Source organism: Aotus nancymaae, unplaced genomic scaffold (genome assembly GCF_030222135.1).
Source record: "Aotus nancymaae isolate 86718 unplaced genomic scaffold, 86718_ANA_hifiasm-v0.15.2.pri h1tg000008l, whole genome shotgun sequence".
NCBI classification, from domain to species: Eukaryota; Metazoa; Chordata; class Mammalia; order Primates; family Aotidae; genus Aotus; species Aotus nancymaae.
Genome location: NW_026988419.1, coordinates 6,402,636 through 6,426,962, shown reverse-complemented (window position 1 = coordinate 6,426,962; position 24,327 = coordinate 6,402,636). Strand labels below are relative to the sequence as shown.

The window sequence follows — 24,327 nt, the reverse complement described above, 5'->3', positions numbered from 1 at the left end:
CACTGTGGCCTCAAACAATTTTCCTAACTTCGCCTCCTAAAGTGCTATAATTACAGGTGTGAGCCACCTCCTACTTATCTTTTGCATTCATTTTAAGAACATCTGGATGCAGATTGTAGACTAAAGACACACATTATGGGGATCACAGGGCTTGGCACATGTATAGTTTGCCATTAAATATTGTTAGAATGAGCAAATGTTATATATATTATATATACCATATCTATACAGAGGCTGGGTGTGGTGGCTCATGCCTGTAATCCCAGCACATCAGGAGTCTGAGGTAGGCAGATCATTTGAGGTCAGAAGTTCGAGACCAGCCTGGCCGACATGGTGAAACCCCATCTCTACTAAAAATACAAAAAGTAGCTGGGCATGGTGGTGCATGCCTGTAATCCCAGCTACTCAGGAGGCTGAGTGGGGAGAATCACTTGAACACCTGGAGGCAGAGGTTGCAGTGAGCTGAGATTATGCCACTGAACTCCAGCCTGGGCAACAGAGCAAGAGTCAATCTCAAAAAAATGAAATAAAATAAAACCATATATAAAATAGAGGTTATACATATATGTTTCTATATATTACTTGTATTCAGTATAGTATACTGGGGTCTATATAGGCATAGAATATCTTTAAAAAGATACTCAAGGCAGGGCACGGTGGCTTATCCAGGATTTTGGGATGCTGGGGCTGGAGGATTGCTTGAGGCCAGGATTTTGAGACCTACCTGGGCAACATAGTAAGATCCCATCTCTATTCAATTAAAAAAAAAAAGATACTGAAGACAATAGTAAGGGAGGGAAATTGGTGGCTGAAAGATGGGGTGAGGGGTGGAGGAAATTTGACTTTTCACTCTTTGACCTTTTTGTACATTTAAAATTTTGTACTATTTTTTTTTTCCAGGGAAAAACTCATAATGACATTGGTTCATGCAGAAATAACCCAACCCAAGAAACTGCCTGGAAATGTATGATTAAGGAGTCACAGGAACTCTCCCCGCTCAACTCAAATCTGAATCAGTTGACGTGACTATCACCTTAGGGAGATATGACTGCGATGAATTTAAACTAAAGAATTTAAAATTAGTATGGGTTTTGAAGAACCAATTAAAATGATCTGTTATCACCTTAGACAAACTTTTTCTTTTCTTTTTTGAGACGGAGTTTTGCTCTTGTTGCCCAGGCTGGAGTGCAATGGCATCATCTCTGCTGACTGCAACCTCTGCCTCCAGGGTTCAAGCAATGCTCCTGTCTTAGTCTCTCACGTAGCTAAGATTATAGGCATGTGCTACCATGCCTGGCTAATTTTGTATTTTTAGTAGAGATGGGGTTTCCCCACGTTGGTCAGGCTGGTCTTGAGCTCCTGACCTCAAGTGATCCACCTGCCTAGGCCTCCCAAAGTGCTGGGATTACAGGTGTGAGCCACTGCACCCGGCTCAAACTTTTTTTAAAATGGCACAGATAATACATGAATGCAAGCTTGGCGTTCATTTGAAGCATATTATTTAAATAATAAAGAAGTATATGGAATGTAAAGCAAGATGTGTCTTCATCTAACCCTCAATCCCACTTCTGTTCCTATAGTCACAATCGTGACAGGATGGGCTGGCCACCAGCAAGACTAAGTCATCAGAGAGTGGGAACTTTCAGCTCCGCTCACTGACCTCCAGGAAGGGGACCAGGAGTAGTGATGGAGCTCTATCCAACTTTTGAACAAAAAGATTCTGAGAGCTTCTGGGTTGGTGGATGCCCCAACTACCCAGGGACAAAAACTCCAGCAAATACAGACACTTGCACATTTAGAAACATATCTCATTGCTTTTTTTAATATATATATATATATATATAGCAGTGAAATCAAGAGATATTTATTTTTCAGAAAGTTGATTATTTTTCAATTAGCATTATGCCTTAGAGCTCTTTCCAGGACAGTGTGTGTAGATCTACTTTATGGTTTGTTCTTTTTCTTTTCATTTTTTTGAGACACAGTCTTGTTCTATTGCCCCCAGGCTGGAGTGCAGTGGCACAATCTTGGCTCACTGCAACCTCTGCCTCCCGGGTTCAAGTGATTCTCATGCCTCAGCCTCCCAAGTAACTGGTATTACAGGTGCCTGCCACCACACCTGGCTAATTTTTGTATTTTTAGTAGAGACAGGGTTTCATCATGTTGTCCAGCCTGGTCTCCGACTTCTGACCTTAAGCGATCCTCTTATTTTGGCCTCCCAAAGTAATGGGATTAGAGGTGTGAGCCATCGTGCCCCACCAGCACTCTCTTTTTGTTAGGGCTTCTCAATCTTCTGACTGTGTAGACTGGATAATTCTTTGTTGTAGGAGACTGTCTTGTGTTTTGCAGTGTTAACGAAAAGGTGCCTGATAAGAGCCTCAATCAGTTTAGAAGTTGATTTTGCCAAGATTAAGGATGTGCTCGGAAGAAAAAAAAAACCATGGAATCACAGAAACAGCCTGTGACCTGTGCCTTTCTCCAGAGATAAATTTGAGAGCTTCAATATTTAAAGGGGAAAAGGGAGGGTGTGGTAATCCACGTTGCAGGAGAAAGGGGTAGGTGAGGAAATAGTCAATTATGCATTTGTCTTGTCCTCAGTAAATCACACTTTACATAAGACAAGGTGGCCAAGGGCATTGACTCATGCCTGTAATCCCAGCACTTTGAGAGGTTGAGGTGGGAGGATCACCTGAAGTTACGAGTTTGAGACCGGCCTGGCCAACATGGTGAAACACTGCCTCTACTAAAAATACAAAAATTAGCTGCGTGTGGTGGTGCACGCCTGTAATCCCAGCTACCTGAGAGGCTGAGGCAGGAGAATCACTGGAACCCAGGAGGTGGAGGTTTCAGTGAGTCCAGATGACACCACTACACTCCAGCCTGAGTGTAGTGGGGCGACAGAGTGAGAAAAAAAAAAGTTCCCACCCTCTAATCACTTAGTCTTGCTGGTGGCCAGCCCCATCTTGAGGCCACCTAGGGCTCTACCCTAAGTCATCTCATTAGCATAAACTCAGGTAGGATTGAAAGGGGTCTCTTACAAATAACAAAAGACACTTTCTTTCTTTCTTTTTTTTTAGATCCTCCCACCTTCGCCTCCCTCTGTAAATATTCAGGACTTTAGATTCCTGAATAGTTCTCTATGATAGATGCTAAAAATGGATTTCCCTGGTTGAAATTTAAATTCTGATAGGCTCACCTAAGTTGCTACAATTTGAACTCCTGCTAATGGCATCTGAATTGCCCGTTTCTCACTCTCGCTAGCTCTGGGTATTTCTCATGCCTATCTGAAAGGAGCATGGGGCACTTCCTTGAGTGTCAGGGGTCCCAGGCTCCCTCCTTTCCTCATGTAAATTACTCATCATTGCTTCTTTTTCTGGCAATTGCTTGTTCATAGGTATTAAGCAAAGTTATCGAACCTCTGTGTTACTTTCCTCATCTGTAAAATGGGGACAGTAATATCTTCCCACAATGTTGCTCTGGAGAGATAACTGTGTATGTCACTCGCAGAGAGGTTTGCGAGGTGCCTGGCCCAGGCCCAGGGTATGTACTCTGGGATGGTGGTGCTAGTGCTGTTGATAACTCCTGTGATGACTATGTGTGGTAACTCCTGTGTTAATGGGAGGGATGGCCTTCCTGGCACTGGCCGAGAGCAGAGTTTGAGGGGCAAGAAGTGGCAGGATCCCATCATACCCACAGGTGGCCTCGACTCTGTGGTCTTTTTGCCAGGTTCGTCTCTGCAATAAATCTGGACCCATCTGGCTCAATGCCTGCAGATGCTAAGGTTATTCAAATTCCATTTCTTCTAATCCAGTCCTGACCAAGGAAAACTTTCATAGTCGTTAGGTCTGCCAGTAAGTAGAGTTTATTTGAATTAACTAAATAATTTAGCAATTGCTTTTCAGAGGATACCCTTATCAGAGGATTTAAGAGTTGGCATGCCTTGGCAGTTAGTTTAAAGAAAGAAAGAAAAATTGATCACTTCTGGCCTAAGTACCTTGTTTGGGCTTGATAGCCTGAGTCACTGTTTGAGGCCTGAATGCCTCTGGGCCTCCCTCTAACCCCACTGAGTTCCTACACGGACCTCAGTTGCAGTGCTCAGATGTAGCTCTTCCAAGACGCAGCCACTGTCAGGTCCCAGCTGGGTACCCTACCCATCAGCTTTGCTGGGTGCATTTGTACTCTGCTCTTGTTCCATGCTTCTTTAACTTTGGCATGAGGAGTGGGTCAATGGTTTTCATGTGGATATAAGCATTTCTCCTTTGGAATTTATGGTCATTTGAAGGCTTCTGTGCTTCTGTCTCTCAGTCTTTTTTTGAGACTGAGACTTGCTCTATTGCCCAGGCTGGAGTGCAGTGGTGCAGTCTCGGCTCATTGCCATCTCTGCCTCCCAGGTTCAAGTGATTCTCCTTCTTCAGTCTCCCAAGTAGCTGGGACTACAGGGGCCCACCACCGTGACTAGCTAATTTTTGTATTTTTAGTAGAGACATGCTTTTACTATGTTGTCCAGGCTGGTCTTGAACTTTTGACCTCAAGTGATACACCTGCCTCGGCGTCCTAAAGTGCTGGGATTACAGGAGTGAGCCACCGCACCCAACTCTCTTTTTTTAAAAAATAGAGACGGGTTTTGCCCGTTGCCCAGGCTGGTTTTGAACTCCTGGGCTCAAGCAGTCCACCTGCCTTGGCCTCCCAAAGTGCTGGGATTATAGGCGTGAGCCATTGTGCCCAACCCTGTGCTTCTTTTTACCACAGCCTATAAGCCCTGATGTAATCTAGTCCTCAACTACCAGCTTTCAGTGCCCCTTCTGCGCTGGGCTGCAGCTCATCTCTTCTCAATCTTCCTTGCCTCAGGGCCTTTGCATCTACCGTTTCATCAGCTTAGAGCACACTTCACTCATATTTTGCACTTCCGGCTCCTTATCCCTCTGTCAGGTATCCTGGAGCCCTCTGCCCCATCATGGTCATCATTGCACTCCTTACACATTGACGTTATATGTATTTGCCATTTACGATCTGTTTTCCTCCACATTTGGTGCAAATGTCATGAAAGTCCGTCTGGTTTAGTGCTATATCCCTAGGGCTGGAACTAGCCTATGGTAATCAATGCAAATTAGTAGAATGAAAAACAGAACTAGAATGACCTAATGTCTGCAGAAATTGGATCAGCAGTGCTAGCCCCCAATCACACAGATAATGAGGCTTGGTGTGGCCTTCAAGGCCCTCCCAAATCTTAGGCCAGCTCTTTTTCTAAACTCAGTTTTAAAAAATTCCCCTTCATTTGAGCCATGTTTACATTAACCTCCACACTTTCTTTCTTTCTTTTTTTTTTTTTTGAAAGACGGAGTTTCGCTCTTATTGCCCAGGCTGGAGTGCAATGGCGCAATCTCGGCTCACTGCAACCTCCACCTCCCGGGTTCAAGTGATTCTCCTGCCTCAGCCTCCCAAATAGCTGGGATTACAGGCATGTGCCATCACTCCCAGCTAATTTTGTATTTTCAGTAGAGACGGGGTTTCTCTGTTAGTCAGGCTGGTCTCGAACTCCCCACCTCAGGTGATCCACCCGCCTTGGCCTCCCAAAGTGCTGGGATTATAGGCGTGAGCCACTGCGCCTGGCAACCCTCACACTTTCACCCACCGTCTCTGCCGGTTAGACTGTTTGTTTCTCCACCTGGAATACACTTTCTGTTACCCCCAGGCCAGCTTTCAGCATGTGGGATGCTGACATCTCCATGAATGTGATTGATGTCTCGATGTGGAGGCTGTGCAACCTCATGATGCTATTTTATGAGTTGGAGAGAGTCCAGAAAAGGGGCCTTGCTGGGTGAGCCTGAAGCAGTCGAAGAAGAAGATCAAGGTGTCCTTGGTGTCCTTGCCATTGTCCTTGTTCTGTGCCTCAAGCTGGTGCATGGGCGAAGGCTCAGGCCCTCTTCCCCTAGGTTCACTGGCTTGGGTGTTCCTTTTCTATTTCAAAAGCTACTCCAGGAAATGTTTTGCTAGCAGAAGTCAGTTATTAAAAGCTGTGTAAATGTATTAAAGATGACAGGTGCCGGTCACATTTTCATTTAACATTTTACTCTTAACTGGGGACTGTGTGTCTTTGAAGGAATGTCAGGCACAGTTCCTAGTTGGGGTTGGAGCATTTTTGTGATGTTCTGTGCAAGTCTCGGTCTAGAGAAGAAAGCTGGCTGCATGAAGAATACTAATCCACTTGAGTAATAATTATGCAAAATCAGGGTTCACGGCTCGCTAGGTAATCATCCAACATTTCTGTGCTGACTCTTGCACATAGAACAGGAGAGTGAAGTATGTCAGGTCCAGGAGAAGGCAAAGTTCAATAATTAGCTATAAATACAACTTTATGGCCATTTCCCCAGACTAAAGGGCAAAGTTTAATAACTGGCTATTAATACAACTTTATTGCTACTGTTTTTATAGTGAGGATAATGGCTTCTTAAATGATTAACAGTTGGTAGCTACGGCTCTTTGTCTTTGAAAAAGCACATGGTATTTTGTGGAAATGTGCATATGTGTGTTTGTATCATAAGTCAAACATTAACAAATAACACAGAAAGTCCCTTATTTTCTTTTCTTGCACTTAATCTTTTGCATCTTGCTTCTTTCTTTCTTTCTTTCTTTTTTTTTTTTTTTGACACAGAGTCTCACTCTGCCACCTAGGCTGGAGTGCAGTGGTGCCATCTCGGCTCACTGCAACCTCCGCCTCCCGGGTTCAAGTGATTCTCCTGCCTCAACCTCCCGAGGAGCTGGAATTACAGGCACCCGCCACCACATTAGGCTAATTTTTTTGTATTTTTAGTAGAGATGGGGCTTCTTCATGTTGGCCAGGCTGGTCTTGAACTCCTGACCTCAGGTGATCCACCCATCCACCCGCCTTGGCCTCTCAAAGCGCTGGGATTACAGACATGAGTCACAGTGCCCGGCCACATCTTGTTAATTTCTAAGGAAACCTACTGAATGGAGATCACTCTCCTGGCATGCACATGTGGGTATACAGTACCTCCTGTCTGAGAACTAACCAGGGCTGACCCTGCTTAGCTTCCTCAATCAGATGAAATCAGGCATGTTCAGGGTGCTATGGCCATAGACTGTATAGTATCTTATATAAGATATAGCACATGTTATGTAGATAAATGATATTCACACACAAAAAAGGAATACCCTCCCCTCCGTCCCATAGTTTTTGGGTTTGCCTATTATCAGCTCTTAGAGTGGAGAACTGACGAAAACTCAGAAAGACAAAGTCAATTTATATGGGAAGGTCAAGGAAGGGTTAGATTAGGAAAAAAAAAAAAAAAAAAATATCCTGAGAGAAGAAAGCCAAGACTGAGTTCTTTGGGAATTTGGGGGTGGTTCTGGGAGCCTGGGGAGAGATTAGGACCTCTGCGGTGCTCTGATGGGGAGGCACACTGAGAGACCAAGGGAGGCGAATGTTTACGGTGCTTTTCTCTGGCTCCTATAATTTGCTGCCCATTTTGAACTTTGCTAAGAGAGCACAGCGAAGACTCCTATCGCTTGTTATTGTTTTCTTGGTTAACTGATTTTGTTTCTTTTTCCTTTTTTCCTAGAAAATCATGAAACAAGGAATATAGCTATGATTTTGTTCTGAGAGAGACCACAAGGCAGCACAGTTTTACGTAGACTGCACACACCTGTCTCCCTGCCACTCTGTCTAGACTTACATTATTTTTTTTATTTTTAGTTTTTTTTGAGATGGAGTTTTGCTCTGTCGCCCAGATTGGAGTGTAATGGCGTGATCTCGGCTCACTGCCACGTCCACCTCCCAGGTTCAAGCGACTCTTCTGTCTCAGCCTCTCACGTAGCTGGGATTATAGGTGTGCATCATCATGTCCAGCTAATTTTTTGTATTTTAGTAGAGAGGGGGTTTCACTGTGTTGCTCAGGCTGGTCTGAAACTCCTGAGCCTGAACTCTTGGGCTCAGTGACCCTCCTGCTTGGGACTCCCAAGGAGCTGGGGCTACAGGTGCATGTCATTGTGGGCTACAGGTGCATGTCATTGTGCCTGGCTCCCACAATTTGTTTAACTATGTCACCAACAATGGGCATCTATGTTGTTTCCAATTTTTTGATATTGTAAACAATGCTGCAATGAGCATCCTTGAACATATAGACAATGTGGATTCTACCAGAAACTACCCTTAAAGAAAAGATTTGTGTTTTTTGTGGTGTTTGTCAGTGAAAGCAGTACCCCAGGATCATGTGGCTTTGGAGGTCTCTGTGTCATTAAGTAACCCCAAAAACCTGCAGCATATGGTTTTAAGTTATCTTAGTAATTCCCTCCTCTTCCATGATTGGAATTGGATGGAGGAAATTAAACAGTATGCATGAAATAACATTATTTTTTATCTGTTCCCTACTTAATATGTGATGTCTCTTAGTGGCTGGAAAAAGAACATAGCTGCTGATTTATCTACTTCAAGTAACAGGACAATATGCTTACCTTAAATAGTAAAATGACAATGGTCCTGAAACACAATCCATGCTGTCACAGGAAGAGGAGAGGCCTGAGACTGTGAGGAGAGGGAGAGAGGCCAGTGATCAAAACTGAGCTCTGAACAGTCCCCTCTGTTGGGGAAATTAAAAAGCAAATGATTTGAACAAGTAATTCACAGATGGGGCAGTACAAATGGCCGGGAAATTTCTCAAATAACTTGGAAAACGTGAAACCCCGAGGATTGTGTTAAGAGACAGCTTCAAAGTGATCTTTCTGCATTCACGGTTAAAATATAAAAGATTAATCAGTCTTCTGGAAGACACTGGCACACAGAAAAATATAACAAGTGGCTTGTATTGAGCTTTCACCAGGAGACTTTCTGAGCACTTTTCACATATTAGCATGTATAATCCACACAACTTTATGAAGTAGATTGTTACTATCTCCATTCTGTAGATTAAGAAAACAAGGCTCACAGAGGCATTCCGTGTTTTGCCCAGGGTAGTAATTCAGCCCTTGGCAGAGCTGGCATTTGGGGTAGACAGCTGGGCTGCTGTGGCCGAGAGCTCAAACACTGCCCTGTGCTACCACCTGGTGGTCAAAACTGATGCACGCAATGATGGAGGTGAGCCCAGGCCAGTGAGGAGAGGTCCGTCCACGTGGCCCCCTGGAGGATGTGAACTTGAAGCAGAAATCAGGAAACGCATTCCAGGCAGAGGGAGCAGCACTCGCCAGGGCATGAAAACAGCAGTTATCGATCCGTGCTTGGGGAACAAGAGACAAGTGGGAATGATAGCAAGAGGAGTAAAAAATAAAATAAAATAAAATAAAATAAAAAAGAATTTTTTTTAAAAAAAGGAAAGAACGATGTGCTAGGAGATTGAGGTCAGCTGGGACCAGATGATGGGAGACTTCCTAGTCAGGGGTTTGAACTTTATTCTGAGGCTGATGGGAAGCCACTGAAGAGCTTTTAATCAAGGCAGTCGGCCGGGCGTGGTGGCTCACACCTGCAATCCCAACACTTTGGGAGGCCTAGGCAAGGGAATCGCTTGAGGCCAGAAGTTCTAGACCAGCCTAGGCAACATAGTGAGACCCCCGCCTCTACAAAAATGAAACACTACACACACACAAACGCGCGCGCACGCGCGCGCGCGCGCGCACACACACACACACACACACACAGATTAGCCAAGTGTGGTAGCAGGGCTGTGGTCTCAGCTACTTAGGAGGTTGAGGCGGGAAGATTGCTTGAGCCCAGGAGATTGAGGTTGCAGTGAATCTTGCACTCCAGCACTCAAGACTGGGAGACAGGGTAGTGATGTGGGGAGAGTTGCCTTTTGTAAAAAGTCCCTAGTGACTGTGAGGGAAATGGATGTAGGGGACAAGGCCCGGGGCAGGAGGCCAATCCAGAGCTGTCTGGAAGGACCTGCCAGTCCCCGAGCCACCCCCAGCAGTGACAGAGTGGGGAGAGCACAGGTTCAAGAAATATTTAGGAGGCAAAGCTGTCAGCACTTGGCAAGTGAACCTGATGCGAAATGTACAGAGCAGGAGAAACAGGCTACAGACACCAGGAAAATGACATTGTTCCAATCATTCCTTGGCTGTTCCAATGCTTTATAGTGGGATCCTCAACCAGGGATCATTCTGCCCCGCAGGAGACAGCCAGCCATGTCTGGGACGGTTTTGCTGGTCACAGAAGGGTGGCGGTGCTAGAGGACACTGCTAAACTTCCTCGGTTCACAGGGCAGGCCCCATGGGACAAGAATCCTGGGCTCGGGGTGTGGCTGCCTGGGTCCATTCTGGTGGTACCAGCTCCGGGAGGCAGGAACAGAGGAGGCTCTGGCCCACGGAGTGTGCTTTTACGGAAACAAGCCCTGGTGCTCTGGGCAGATGTCCGGGAGTCTCCCACAGACCCCTTACCCTCCATGGGGCCCGGTTCCTCCCAGGGTTCCCCTGCCCCAATTCCCCTTCCAGGCTCCAGAGGGCTGAAAACTGCATTCTGCAGCACATGCAAGGTTACTGTCTTACTGGACACATTTGCAGGCTAAAGGCAGTGTGATTCCCCTCAAGCAGGCCTTAGTTTATTCTAAGGGCACAGGCATCTCTCCTTCCCCAGAGTCTCCTTTTCAGGAGCTTCAGGGCCTCCAGGCTTCACGGACTGCAGCTTTACCTGCCCGTCCCCAGCAGGATGGTCTTGAGGTCCATACCTGTGATGGAAATGTCAGAGGCATTTGTACCAGAGTGACTCCATCTTGAATAGGGACTAGGTAAAATGAGGCTGAGACCTACTGGGCTGCATTTCTAGGAGGTTAGACATTCTAAGTCATAGGATGAGATAGGTGGGCGCAAGGTACAGGTCACAAAGACCTTGCTGATAAAACAGGTTGCATTAAAGAAGCCAACCAAAACCCACCAAAAACCAAGATGGTGATCAAAGTCACTTCTGTTCACTACTCATTATAAGCTAATTATAATGCATTAGCATGCTAAAAGACACTCCCACCTGCACCATGATAGTTTACAAATGCCATGGCAATGTCAGGAAGTTACCCTATATGGCCTAAAAGGGGGAAGACCCCTCAGTTCTGGGACTTGCCCACCCCTTTCCCAGAAGACTCATGAATAATTCACCCCTTGTTTAGCATATAATTAAGAAATAACCATAAAAATAGCCAACCAGCAGCCTTTGGGGTTGTTGCCATTCTTTCGTTTCTTTCTTTTTTGTGTGTGATGGAGTCTCGCTCTGTCTCCCAGGCTGGAATGCAGTGGCACGATCTCGGCTCACTGCAGCTCTGCCTCCTGGGTTCAAATGATTCTCCTGCCTCAGCCTCCTCTGGAATTACAAGAGTGCAGCACTATGCCCAGCTAATTTTTGTATTTTTAGTAGAGATGGGGTTTCACCTTGTTGGCCTGGCTGGTCTACAAACTCCTGACCTTAGGTGATCTGCCCACATCGGCCTCCCAAAGCGCTGGGATTACAGGCACAAGCCACTGTACCTGGCCTTGTTTCTTTACTTCTCTAGTAAACTAATAAACTTTCACTTTACTCAATGATTCTTTCTTTCGTGAGATCCAAGGATCCTCTTTTGGAGTGTAGATCGGGATCCCTTTCTGGTAACAGAAGGTCAGGGCGCACTTTAAATACGGGGCTGGCTACACAGTTTTCTACAGCTATTTTTCATTAAAGGAAATTATTTCACATCTGGGAGGAGAAAGGATTTCTCATTCCTGCAGGTTCCGGTGGTGTGCTGCTCACTCCTGCTGCCACTCCTTGGATCCCACCTGCCTGGGAGTTTAACCCTTGCACAGCTTTTGACCATCATTTGTTTCTTCTCAGCCATCTCAGCCTCTGCTAGGGCAAAGGCCTGGGGCCCTACTACTGTGTCTGTGTGACTTGGGTTTCCTCAACTGTTGGAAGGCAAGAGTTAATCCCTGGCCAGAACTGAGGGAAAAGAGGTCACTATTACACTTTCCTGGTGAGTTCTGAAGCCCAGGGTCCCACGTGGTCTCTGCAGGTGTCTGGTAAGTGGTCCTTTCTCAAAGATGATGCCTTCTCAGTGTATCCTTGTGGAAGGGACAAACTAGCTTGCTGGGGTCTCTTTTATAAAGAAAGCATTAATCCCATTGGTAAGAATGGATTCCTTATGACCTAATCACCCCCCAAGTGTGCACCTCCTAATGCCATCACATTAGGGATTAAGTTTCTACATGTGAAATTTTGGGAGGATACAAACATTGAGACCACATGATTCCTTTTCTGTTAAAGTTCATGGGAAGAGTTGGTGGGGTGCAGTGGCTCATGCCTGTAACTCCAACACTTTGAGAGGCTGAGGCAGGTGGATCATGGGGTCAGGAGCTCGAGACCTGGTCATCATAGTGAAATCCCATCTCTACTAAAAAATACAAAAATTAGATGGGCATTATGGTGCTTACCTGTAGTCCCAGCTACTTGGGAGGCTGAGGCAGCGGAATTGCTTGAATCCAGGAGCCAGAGGTTGCAGTGAGCTGTGAGATCCCACCACTGCACTCCAGCCTGGGTGACAGAGTGAGACTTTGTCTCAGGTTAAAAAAAAAAGTTCATGAGAAGAATTGATACTGCTGGATACTGTTGATGTTTTTTATTTGCTTCTGATTTAAGAGTATCTATGTTGGTTAAATAAAACACAAAATTTCATTTAGACAGGAGGAATAGATTCAAGTGGTCTATTGTATATTATAGTGACAAGAGTTAATCACAATATATTGTATACTCGAAAATAGCTAAGAGTAGATTTCAAGTGTTCTCAACACAAAAATGATAAGTATGTGGGGCAATGCCATATGTTTAATAGCCCATTTAGGCATTTCATAATGCATACATATAGGAAAATATGTTATACACCATAAATATATATAATTATTACTTGTCAATTAAAAATAAATAAAACAATAAATAAATAAAAGGGTATACAGAAAAATTGCTTAGAAATTGTTCCTATGAAAAACATACTCTAACCCGGTGCAAAGAAACTAAGAACCTTGAAAAAAGTTAGATGAAATGCTAACTGGAATAATCAGCTTAGAGAAGAGTATAAATGACTTGATGAAGCTGAAAAACACAGCATGAGAACTTTGTGAAGCATACATAAGTTTCAATAGTCGAATCGATCAAGCAGAAGAAAGGATATCAGAGATTGAAGATCAACTCAATGAAATAAAATGAGAAGGCAAGATTAGAGAAAAAAGTGTGAAAAGAAATGAACAAAGCCTCCAAGAAATAAGGGATTATGTGAAAAGACCTAATCTACATTTGATAGGTGTACCTGAATGTGACAGAGAGAATGAATCCAAGCTGGAAAACACTCTTCAGGATATTATTCAGAACTTCCCCAACCTAGCAAGGCAGGCCAACATTCAAATCCAGCAAATACAGAGAACACCACAAAGATAATCCTCAAGAAGAGCAACCCCAAGGCACATAATCATTAGATTCACCAGGGCTGAAATGAAGGAAAAAATGCTAAGGGCAGCCAGAGAGAAAGGCTGGGTTACCCACAAAGGGAAGTCTATCAGACTCACAGTGGATCTCTCAGCAGAAACCCTACAAGCCAGAAGAGAGTGGGGGCCAATATTCAACATCCTTAAAGAAAAGAACTTTCAACCCAGAATCTCATATCCAACCAAACTAAGCTTCATAAGTGAAGGAGAAATAAAATCCTTTACAGACAAGCAATTGCTGAGAGATTTCATCACCACCAGGCCTCCCTTACAAAAGCACCTGAAGGAAGCACTAAACATGGAAAGAAACTACCAGTACCAACCACTGCAAAAATGTACCAAATGGTAAAAACCGTCAACGCAATGAAGAAACTGTGTCAACTAACAGGCAAAACAACCAGCTAGTATCAAAATGGGAGGATCAAATGCACATATAACAATATTAACCTTAAATGTAAATGGGCTAAATGCCCCAATCAAAGGACACAGACTGGGAAATTGGATAAAAAGTCAAGACCCATCATTCTGCTGTATTCAGGAAACCCATCTCATGTGCAAGGACACACATAGACTCAAAATAAAGGGATAGAGGAAAATTTACCAAGCAAATGGAGAGAAAAAAAAAAAAAGAGTAGGGGTTGCAATCCTAGTCTCTGATAAAATAGACTTTAAAACAACAAAGATCAAAAGAGACAAAGAAAGACATTACATAATGGTAAAAGGATCAATGCAAGAAGAAGAGCTAACAATCCTAAATATATACACACCTGATACAGGAGCACCCAGATACATAAGGCAAGTTCTTAATGACCTACAAAGAGACTTAGACTCCCACACAATAATAGTGGGAGACTTTAACTCTCCGCTGTCAATATTAGACAGATCAACGAGACAGAAAATTAACAGGATTTGAACTCATATCTGGACCAAGCAGACCTAATAGACATCTACAGGCTCTCCACCCCAAAGCCATAGAATATACATTCTTCTCAGCACCACATCACACTTACTCTAAAATTGACCACATAATTGGAAGTAAATCACTCTTCAGCAAATGCAAAAGAATGGAAATCATAACAACTGGTCTCAGACCACAGTGCAATCAAATTAGAACTCAGGATTAAGAAACTCACTCAAAACTGTACAACTACATGGAAACTGAACAACCTGCTCCTGAATGACTACTGGATAAATAATGAAATGAAGGCAGAAATAAAGATGTTCTTTGAAACCAATGACAACAAAGACACAATGTACCAGAATATCTGGGACACATTTAAAGCAGTGTCTAGAAGGAAATTTATAGCACTAAATGCCACATGAGAAGTGAGGAAAGATCTAAAGTTGACATCTATCATCACAAGAAAAGAACTAGAGGAGCAATATCAAATTCAAAAGCTAGCAGAAGACAAGAAATAAGTAAGATCAGAGTAGAACTGAAGGAGATAGAAACAGAAAAAAACCCTTCAAAAAATCAGTAAATCCAGGAGCTGGTTTTTTGAAAAGATCAACAAAATAGATAGACTGCCACCTAGACTAATAAAAAAGAAAAGAGAAAAGAATCAAATAGGTGCAATAAAAAATGATAAAAAGGATACCACCACCGATTTCACAGAAATAGACTACCACCAGAGATTCCTACAAACAACTCTATGCACATAAACCAGTAAATCGAGATGAAATGGATGAATTCCTAGACACTTATACCCTCTCAAGACTAAACCAGAAAGAAGTTGAATCCCTGAATAGACCAATAACAAGGTTTGAAATTGAGGTAGCAATTAAGAGCCTACCAACGAAAAAAGTCCAGATGGGTTCAGAGCCAAATTCTACCAGATGTACAAAGAGGAGCTGGTACCACTCCTTCTGAAACTATTCCAAACAATACAAAAAGAGGAAATCCTTGCTAACTCATTTTATGAGACCTACATCATCCTGATACCAAAACCTGACAGAGATACAACTAAAAAAGAAAATTTCAGGCCAATATCCATGATGAACGTAGATGCAAAAATCTTCAATAAAATACTGGCAAACCGAATGTATCAGCACATCAAAAAACTTATCCATCACGATCAAGTAGGCTTCATCCTGGGGATGTAAGTCTGGTTCAACATATGCAAATCTGTAAATGTAATCCATCATATAAACAGAACCAAAGACAAAAACCACACCATTATCTCAATAGATGCAGAGAAGGCCTTCGACAAAATTCAATAGCCTGTATGCTAAAAACTCTCAATAAACTAGGTATTGATGGAATGTATCTAGAATAATAAAAGCTATTTACAACAAACCCACAGCCAATATCATACAGAGTGGGCAAAAACTGGAAGCATTCCCTTTGAAAACTGGCACTAGTCAAGGGTACCCTCACTCACCATTTCCATTCAATATAGTATTGGAAATTCTAGCCAGAGCAATCAGGAAAGAAAAAGAAATAAAGGGTATTCAATTAGAAAAAGAGGAAGTCAAATTGTCTCTATGTGCAGACAACATGATCATATATTTAGAAGACCCCATCATCTCAGCCCAAAATCTCCTTAAACTGGTAAGCAACTTCAGCAAAATCTCAGGATACAAAATCAATGTGCAAAAAGCACAAGCATTCCTACACAACAATAACAAACAGCCAAATCATGAGCAAACCCCATTCACAATTGCTACAAAGATAATAAAATACCTAGGAATACAACTAACAAAGGACGTGAAGGACCTCTTCAAGGAGAACTACAAACCACTGTTCAAGGAAGTAAGAGAGGACACAAACAGATGGAAAAACATTCCATGCTCATGGTTAGGAAGAATCAATATCATGAAAATGGCCATACTGCCCAAAGTAATTAATAGATTCAATGATATCCCCATTAAGCTACCATTGACCTTCTTCACAGAACTGGAAAAAAACAGCTTAAGCTTCATATGAAACCAAAAAAGAGCCCACATAGCTAAGACAATCCTAAGCAAAAAGAACAAAGCTGGAGGACTTCAAACTATACTACAAGGCTACAGTAATCAAAACAGCATGGTACTGGTACCAAAACCAAGATATAGACCAATGGTACAGAACAGAGGCCTCAGAAGTAACACCACACATCTACAACCATCTGATCTTTGACAAACCTGACAAAAACAAGCAATGGGGAAAGGATTCCCTCTTTAATAAATGGTGTTGGCAAAACTGGTTAGCCATGTGCAGAAAGCTGAAACTGGACCCCTTCCTTACACCTTATACAAAAAATAACTCCAGCTGGATTAAAGATTTAAACATAAACCCTAACACCATAAAAAACCTAGAAGAAAATCTAGGCAATACCATTCAGGACATAGGCATAGGCAAGGACTTCATGACTAAAACACCAAAAGCAATGGCAACAAAAACCAAAATAGACAAATGGGATCTAATTAAACTCCAGAGCAAAAGAAACAATCTGTACAGCAAAAGAAACAATCATTAGAGTGAACCAGCAACCAACATAATGGGAAAAAATTTTTGCAAGCTACCCATCTGACAAAGGGCTAATATCAAGAATCTATAAAGAACTAAAACAAATTTACAAGTAAAAAACAAACAACTCCATCAAAAAGTGGGCAAAGGATATGAACAGACGCTTTTCAAAAGAAACATTTATGCAGCCAGCAAACATACGAAAAAATGCTCATCATCACTGGTCATTAGAAAAATGCAAATCAAAACCACATTGAGGTACCATTTCACACCAGTTAGAATGGTGATCATTAAAAAATGTGGAGACAACAGATGCTGGAGATGATGTGGAGAAATAGGAATGCTTTTACACTGTTGGTGGGAGTGTAAATTAGTTCAACCATTGTAGAAGACAGTGTGGCAATTCCTCAAAGATCTAGAAATAGAAATTTCATTTGCCACAGCAATCCCATTACTGGGTATATACCAAAGGATTATAAATCATTCTACTATAAAGACACATGCACATGTATGTTCATTGTGGCACTGTTTACAATAGCAAAGACTTGGAACCAACCCAAATGCCCATCAATGATAGACTGGATAAAGATAATGTGGTACATATATACCATGGAATACTGTGCAGCTATAAAAAAGGATGAGTTCATGTCCTTTGCAGGGACATGGATGAATCTGGAAACTGTAAGGTTTGTTCTCACCAAGTTTAAAATGAAGAAACTGAGGCCAGCACAAGAAGATCCAATGTGAAGGGTTTATTCAGGCTCCCAGGTGAGGTTCTGAGGTCTGACAGGAGGGGCCGGAGAAGTCGCATGAACTCCTCTCAGACATGCATTTTTATAGGGAGTGGAATAGCTCGATTGGTTTGGGAGAGCAGGGTGTGGGTAAAGTAGAACTACCATTGGGTATGGTTACAGCGCTTTGTTTGTATACAGGACTTGGCTGCTATTGGCTAGTAAGACTCGACTGCTATTGCTTGTTAAGACTCAACTGCTATTGGTCAATAAGACTTGACTGCTATTGGTCAATAAGACTTGACTGCTATTGGCTAGCAAGAGGCTAGAGTTACAAGACCTTGTTTGCATATTGGGCTCTTTAAGGGAAGGCCAGGCTGTGTGAGCAGGGGAGAAGGGAACATGCCCAAGCATGTCTGAGCTTGCCCGAGCTCATCCGGGTTTGTCCAAGCATGTCCGAGCTTTCGGGAGAAAAGGGGGGGGCGGTGTGCGTCCAAGCTCCCAGCGAGGCAACCGGCCTTATAGAAACCATCATCCTCAGCATACTGACACAAGAACAGAAAACCAAACAATGCATGTTCTCACTCACAAGTGGGTGTTGGACAATGAGAACACATGGACACAGGGAGAGGAACATCACACATTGGAGTCTGTTGGGAAGTGGGAGGCTAGGGGAGGGATAGCAGGGGGTGGGAGATTGGGGAGGGCTAACATTAGGGGAAATATCTAATGCAGGTGATGGGTGGATGGAGGCAGCAAACCACTATGGCATGTGTATACCTATGTTAACAATCCTGCAAGATTTGTACATGTACCCCAGAACTTAAAGTATAATTTTAAAAAAAGTTTAAAAGAAATTGTTCCTATGAGATTTGTTGTTTATCAATAACATTACACTTTAGGCTTATTTATTTATTTATTTTCTGAGACCGAGTCTCGCTCTATTGCCCAAGCTGGAGTACAGTGGCACCATCTCAGCTCACTGCAATCTCCTCCTCCCAAGTTCAAGCAATTCTCACTCAGCCTTCTGAATGGCTGGGACTATAGGCACATGTCACCATACCTGGCTAATTTTTATATTTTTGGTAGAGGCAGGTTTCACTGTGTTGTCTAGGCTGGTCCAAACCTCCTCACCTCAAGTGATCCACCTGCTTCAGCCGCCCAAAGTGCTAGGATTACAGGTGTGAGTCACTGTGCCTGGCCCTAGGCTCATTTATTAATGTGAAAATTCTTTAGGCCCTGGAAGCATATGTTCTGGATAGAGTGTAAACAGATTCTGAGTGAGACTTCAGGGGCCAAACTGGAGAGGTGGGGCTCACCCTGTGCTCTGTATCCACTCTGATGCTTTCGACTTGACAGAACTTTGTCTTCATTCTTTTATCTTTAAATGAAAACACACTGGGGCTCACCATGTGGAAATTAATCACATTTACCACCCGAATTACTTTCCTTTTGTGTTGAATCTAATAAATACAAATTTGGTGGCTTAAAACAGCATATTGATTCTCTTACAGTTCCAAAGGCTGGAAGTCCCGAACCAGGCTCACTGGGTTAAAGTTAAGGTATTCACAGGGCTGGTTCCCTGTGGAGGGTCTCAAGGGAGAATCTGCCTCCTTGCCTTTTCTGGCTACTGGAGGCTTTGTGCATTCCTTGACTCAAAACCCCTTCCTCAAATCATTTCAATCTTTGCTTTCATTGTCACAACTATTTCCTCCTTTCCTCCTCTGTAGTCAAATCTTTTGCTGCCCCGGCTGAAGTGCAACGGCCCGATCTCGATTCACTGCAACCCCCACCTCCCAGGTTCAAGTGATTCTTCTGCCTCTGTCTCCCTAGTAGCTGGGACTACACGTGCACACTAACACACTCAGCTAATTTTTTTTTTTTTTGTGTATTTCTAGTAGAGACAGGGTTTGTCAGGAATGGCACATCTGCCGGGGACTCTTGGCAGCAAGAGGATCCCAACCTGGATGAGGGAGTGCGTGGAAGAGAAGAAAGAAAGACAGATGGGGTCTGGAGGGCTGGATAGGCTATGCCTAAGCAGCAGCTTTGTTATGCACAGGGTTCTGGTTATATACATGATGACTTACGTCAGCCACAATGTTGTTTCAGGAGATGAAAGGGGAACAAAGAATCTTAAAGTAAATTAACAAACTGACTTACATCAGATATGGATAATGGAAAAGTTAGATACACAATCGGGTATATTTTACATGGGTCAGGTGTCTTTTCATTATCTTGGTAAGGGAACAGATGTCTATCTATGTTAACGATTTACAGGAGTCACAAGCTAGGCAGTAAACACAATTATCTACCCTTACAATGAGTTTCTATCCTTACAATGAGTTTCTACCATAAGTAAAAAAACGAAGTCATAAAACATGTTTGTTTCAGGAACAAACAGTGAACACAATGTCTTCCATGATCACAGATCATCCTATAATCATCTAGCAAAGTTTTCTTTTAAGTCAATCCTTCTTTCAATTCTTACTTTCCCATAGCTCGACTTCCTCCAACGAGGCCTGTGTCTGGGCTCAAGCTCACCATATGGCAAGACCCAGCTTACAAGGGGTCTCACATGGGAACATTCCCCACAAGGGTTTCACCATATTGGCCAGGCTGGTCTCAAACTTGGGACCTCGTAATCTGCCCACCTCAGCCTCCCAATGTAGTCAAATCTTGATCTGTTTCTAAACTATGAGTCCACTTCTGATTACATTTGAGTCCCACCCTGACAATCAAGAATACTCTTTCCATCTTTCCATTAACATCTTTAATCAGTCTGGGTGAGGTGGCTCACGCCTGTAATCCCAGCACTTTGGGAGGCCAAGGCGGACAGATCACTTGAGGCCAGGAGTTCGGGACCAGCCTGGGCAACATGGTGAAACCCCATCTCTACTAAAAATACAAAAAAATTAGCTGGGTGTGGTGGTGAGTGTCTATAGTCTCAGCTACTCAGGAGGCTGAGGCAGGAGAATTGCTTAAATCCAGGAGGCAGAGGTTGCAGTCAGCTGAGATCAAACCACTGCACTCCAGCCTGTGTGACAGAGTGAGACTCTCGTCAAAACAAAAACAAAAACAAAAACAAACCTTAATTACATCTGCAAAGTCCATATGGTCATGGAAGGTAACATTCACAGGTTCCAGGGATTAGAACATAGATAACTTTTGGGTCCATTATTCAGCCAACCACAGCCCATTCTCCTTTAACACAAATTAGATGACTCAGAGGATCATGTTTAGTCTGGGGCAAAACTGCATAGAAACAGAAAATATTTGCAAAATATAAAGCTGATATAATTTTCCTCAAAGCAAATGTTCTGGCTTTAGGAAGTATTATTTGGTCAAAGAAAATGATTCCTTTATAATTACTGAGGAATTCAACCTAGCAAATAAAACACCTGTTTGCTAAAAGTACATTTTATTTGAATAGCAACATTTTTTTTTTTTTTGAGATGCAGTCTCACCCTGTCACCCAGGCTGGAGTGCAATGGCACGATCTCAGTTCACTGCAATCTCCGCCTCACCGGTTCATGCGATTCTCCTGCCTCAGCCTCCCAAGTAGCTGGGATTACAGGCATGCACCACCACGTCTGGCTAATTTTTGTATTTTTAGTAGAGACAGGGTTTCACCATGTTGGCCAGGCTGGTCTTGAACTCCTGACCTCATGATCTGCCTACCTCAGCCTCCCAAAGTGCTGGGATTACAGATATGAGCCACCACGCCTGGCCTTGAATGGTAGCTTTTTATTATAATTCATATTTTAATTTTATGTATTTTAAGAGTTGGCTGGGCACAGGGACTCATGCCTGTAATCCCAGCACTTTGGGAGGCTGAGGCAGGTGGATCACTTGAGGTCAAGAGTTTGAGACCAGCCTGGTCAACATGGAAACCTTGCCTGTACTAAAAATACAAAAATTAGCTGGGCATGGTGGCATGCACCTATAATCCCAGCTACCCAGAAAGCGGAGGCAGGAGAATCACTTGAACCCAGGAGGTGGAGGTTGAATTGAGCTGAGATCACACCACTGCACTCGAGCCTGGGTGACAGAGCAAAACTCCGTCTCAAATAATAATCATCATCATTATCATTATAATATCTAGCAATAATAATAAAAGTCACAATAATAAACATTGTCATTATGACATCTGCTAGTTTTCTCCAGGATTATATTACAGGTGTTTTCCCTAGTGTTTCCTCATTTCTGGGATTTCCTTCCTTTTCCTTGTTTATCTGATCATTAATCCACTGAACTTTGGGCTTTGTCAAAGTTCTGTTTTGTCCACAAGAGCTCCACAGAGAACATGATTCTGCTGAGGAAAAAGACTGCTGGGTTCTGGAGGAGTATTTTACCTCCTCCTTGCTGGAGACAGTTAATGACCTTCAACTACATGGTTGAAGACCTCCTGCAGGCAGAGGCATGTTTTAAAATGGGTAAATCTAGTTTTCTTCAGCAGTGACATGAATCACAGCCGATCTGCTCAAATGCTAACCAGCTAACTTCTCTGGGGCCAAATGCTTGCCATCTTCAGCTTCTGGTTCTTCATTATAAAGTGAAGGATTTTTCCAGGTTATCTGTAGCTTCCTCCCTTTTCTCCCATGCCAGAAATTCTTTTTTGTTGTTGTTGTTTGTTTGTTTGTTTTTGAGATGGAGTATCATTCTGTCACCAGGCTGGGATGCAGTGGCATAATCTCAGCTCACTGCAACCTCCACCTCCTGGGTTCAAGTGATTCTCCTGCCTCAGCCTCCCAAGCAGCTGAGACCACAGGCATGTGCCACCAAGTCCAGCTAATTTTTGTATTTTTTTTTAGTAGAGAGGGGGTTTCACCATGTTGGTCAGGCTGGTCTTTAACTCCTGACCTCATGATCTGCCTGCCTCAGCCTCCCAAAGTGCTGGGATTAGAGGTGTGAATCACCGCACCTGGCCATGCCGACATTTTAAAAAATGTAATATTGTTTATTTAACTTCAAAAACATTTCAGCATTTTAAACATACAAAAAAAAAAACCAGGACTATGCAAATCATGTTTAAGTACAGAAGGTTCTTGAACTTTCATTGATGCAGTAGTTCATTTTGCTGACAATGAAGAGTTCTACAGTTTAAAAACAGTTTAAAAATTACTGCACTCACCTAAAACAAATAAACAAAAACAAACAAAATAAACTTCTGAAGCCAGCTGTCCCCGCTTTGTCCACAGCTAAGATGGCAGCAGAATGCTGTCACCATATACAGAAAGAAGACAACCTAAAGCTAAATGGATGCCCACTGCAGAGTCAACAGGTGCAGCCTCACAGTGCACGCCCTGAGCTACAGCCCCTCCCAAAGGCATCTTCCCCACAGCCTCAACGCCGAGCAAGGAGCATCAAGAGTTTGTCTCAGTTGTTTTGTTCTTTTTATAAACTATAGCTATATACAGTGGAGAACTCAGGATTTCTAGCCAATAACCACTTAGTTAACACCACCTTACAAATAAAAAAAATGCCAGAAACATCTTTAAATGCCTTGTCACACCAACAGCAAAGTGCACAGAGTGAGGAGAATACGAGAGTGCCTTTTCCTTTAAAAATGTTTGGAAAGTGTACAACTTTGATACAGTTTCAGGATGCTCCAGACACCCATGGCCACTTCATGTAACCCACTGACAGTCTCTCGAGCATTCTGAGAGACTACAATGTGATTGTGATCAAGTTCTGTAATTAATGAGGGAAACAGACACTTCTCAAATAAGAGATGTGTCAATTATGGCGCTCCCCTACTCTAAGTATTCACAAGGAGACAGATGAACAGTTTTTTTATTCATCCTCTTCCTTCTCCTCCCCCTCCTCCTTTGCTTCCTCCTCATCTTCTTCATCTTCTTCTTCCACCTTTTTCCAGGCAACTTTAGCAGGACCCTTTGCGCCATCAAACTTTCCTTTTGATTTATATTCAGCAACATCCTCCCATACTTCTCCTTCAGCTTTGCCACCTTAGTGATGTAAGGCTGCTTTTCGCTGTCATTTAGGTTATTCCACATCTCATCCAGCTTTTTTGCCACATCTCCAATAGAGATGCCAGGGTTTGTGGATTTGATCTCAGGGCGGAATTCTGAACAGAACAGGAAGAATCCAGATGGTGGCCTTTTGGGGGCATTAGGATCCTTCTTCTCGCCTCCTGTAGCTGGTCCATAATCCTTCATTTCCTGATCATAGCGCACTTTCTCTGCCTTTATCATTTCATCAAATTTAGATTTCTCTTTCCCAGACATTGTCTTCCACATCTCAGAGCATTTCTTGGAAAATTCTGCAAAATTGACAGGGACCTCTGAGTTTTTCTTCTTATGTTCTTCTCTGCACGTCTGCACAAAGAAGGCATAAGCAGACATCTTGCCCTTTGGCTTCTTGAAGTCATCTTTAGCCATCCTGACTGTATTGTTCACTAGTCTGGGCAGCACAGGGCATGACACGTGGCTCAATGCTCCCCAGCCTGGAGACAGCTGCCTCCACGAGAGCCGCCTCCATGCTGGCATTCTTATAAGTTAAGTCTACTCTTAAAAGTTTCTCCACTGTCCAGGTGGGGTGGCTCATGCCTGTAATCCCAACACTTTGGGAGGCTGAGGCAGGTGGATCACTTGAAGCCAGGAGTTCAAGACCAGCCTGGCCAACATGGTGAAACCCCATCTCTTAAAAATGCACGATTAGCCAGGTGTGGTGGCGCCTGCCTGTAAT

The 24,327-nt window shown here is 43.2% G+C and overlaps 1 pseudogene; it reads right to left on the bottom strand.

Annotated features, from left to right (window-relative positions):
- Positions 1 to 23,415: 23,415 nt before the first annotated feature.
- Positions 23,416 to 24,104, bottom strand: LOC105712699 (high mobility group protein B3-like; annotated as a pseudogene).
- Positions 24,105 to 24,327: the final 223 nt, after the last annotated feature.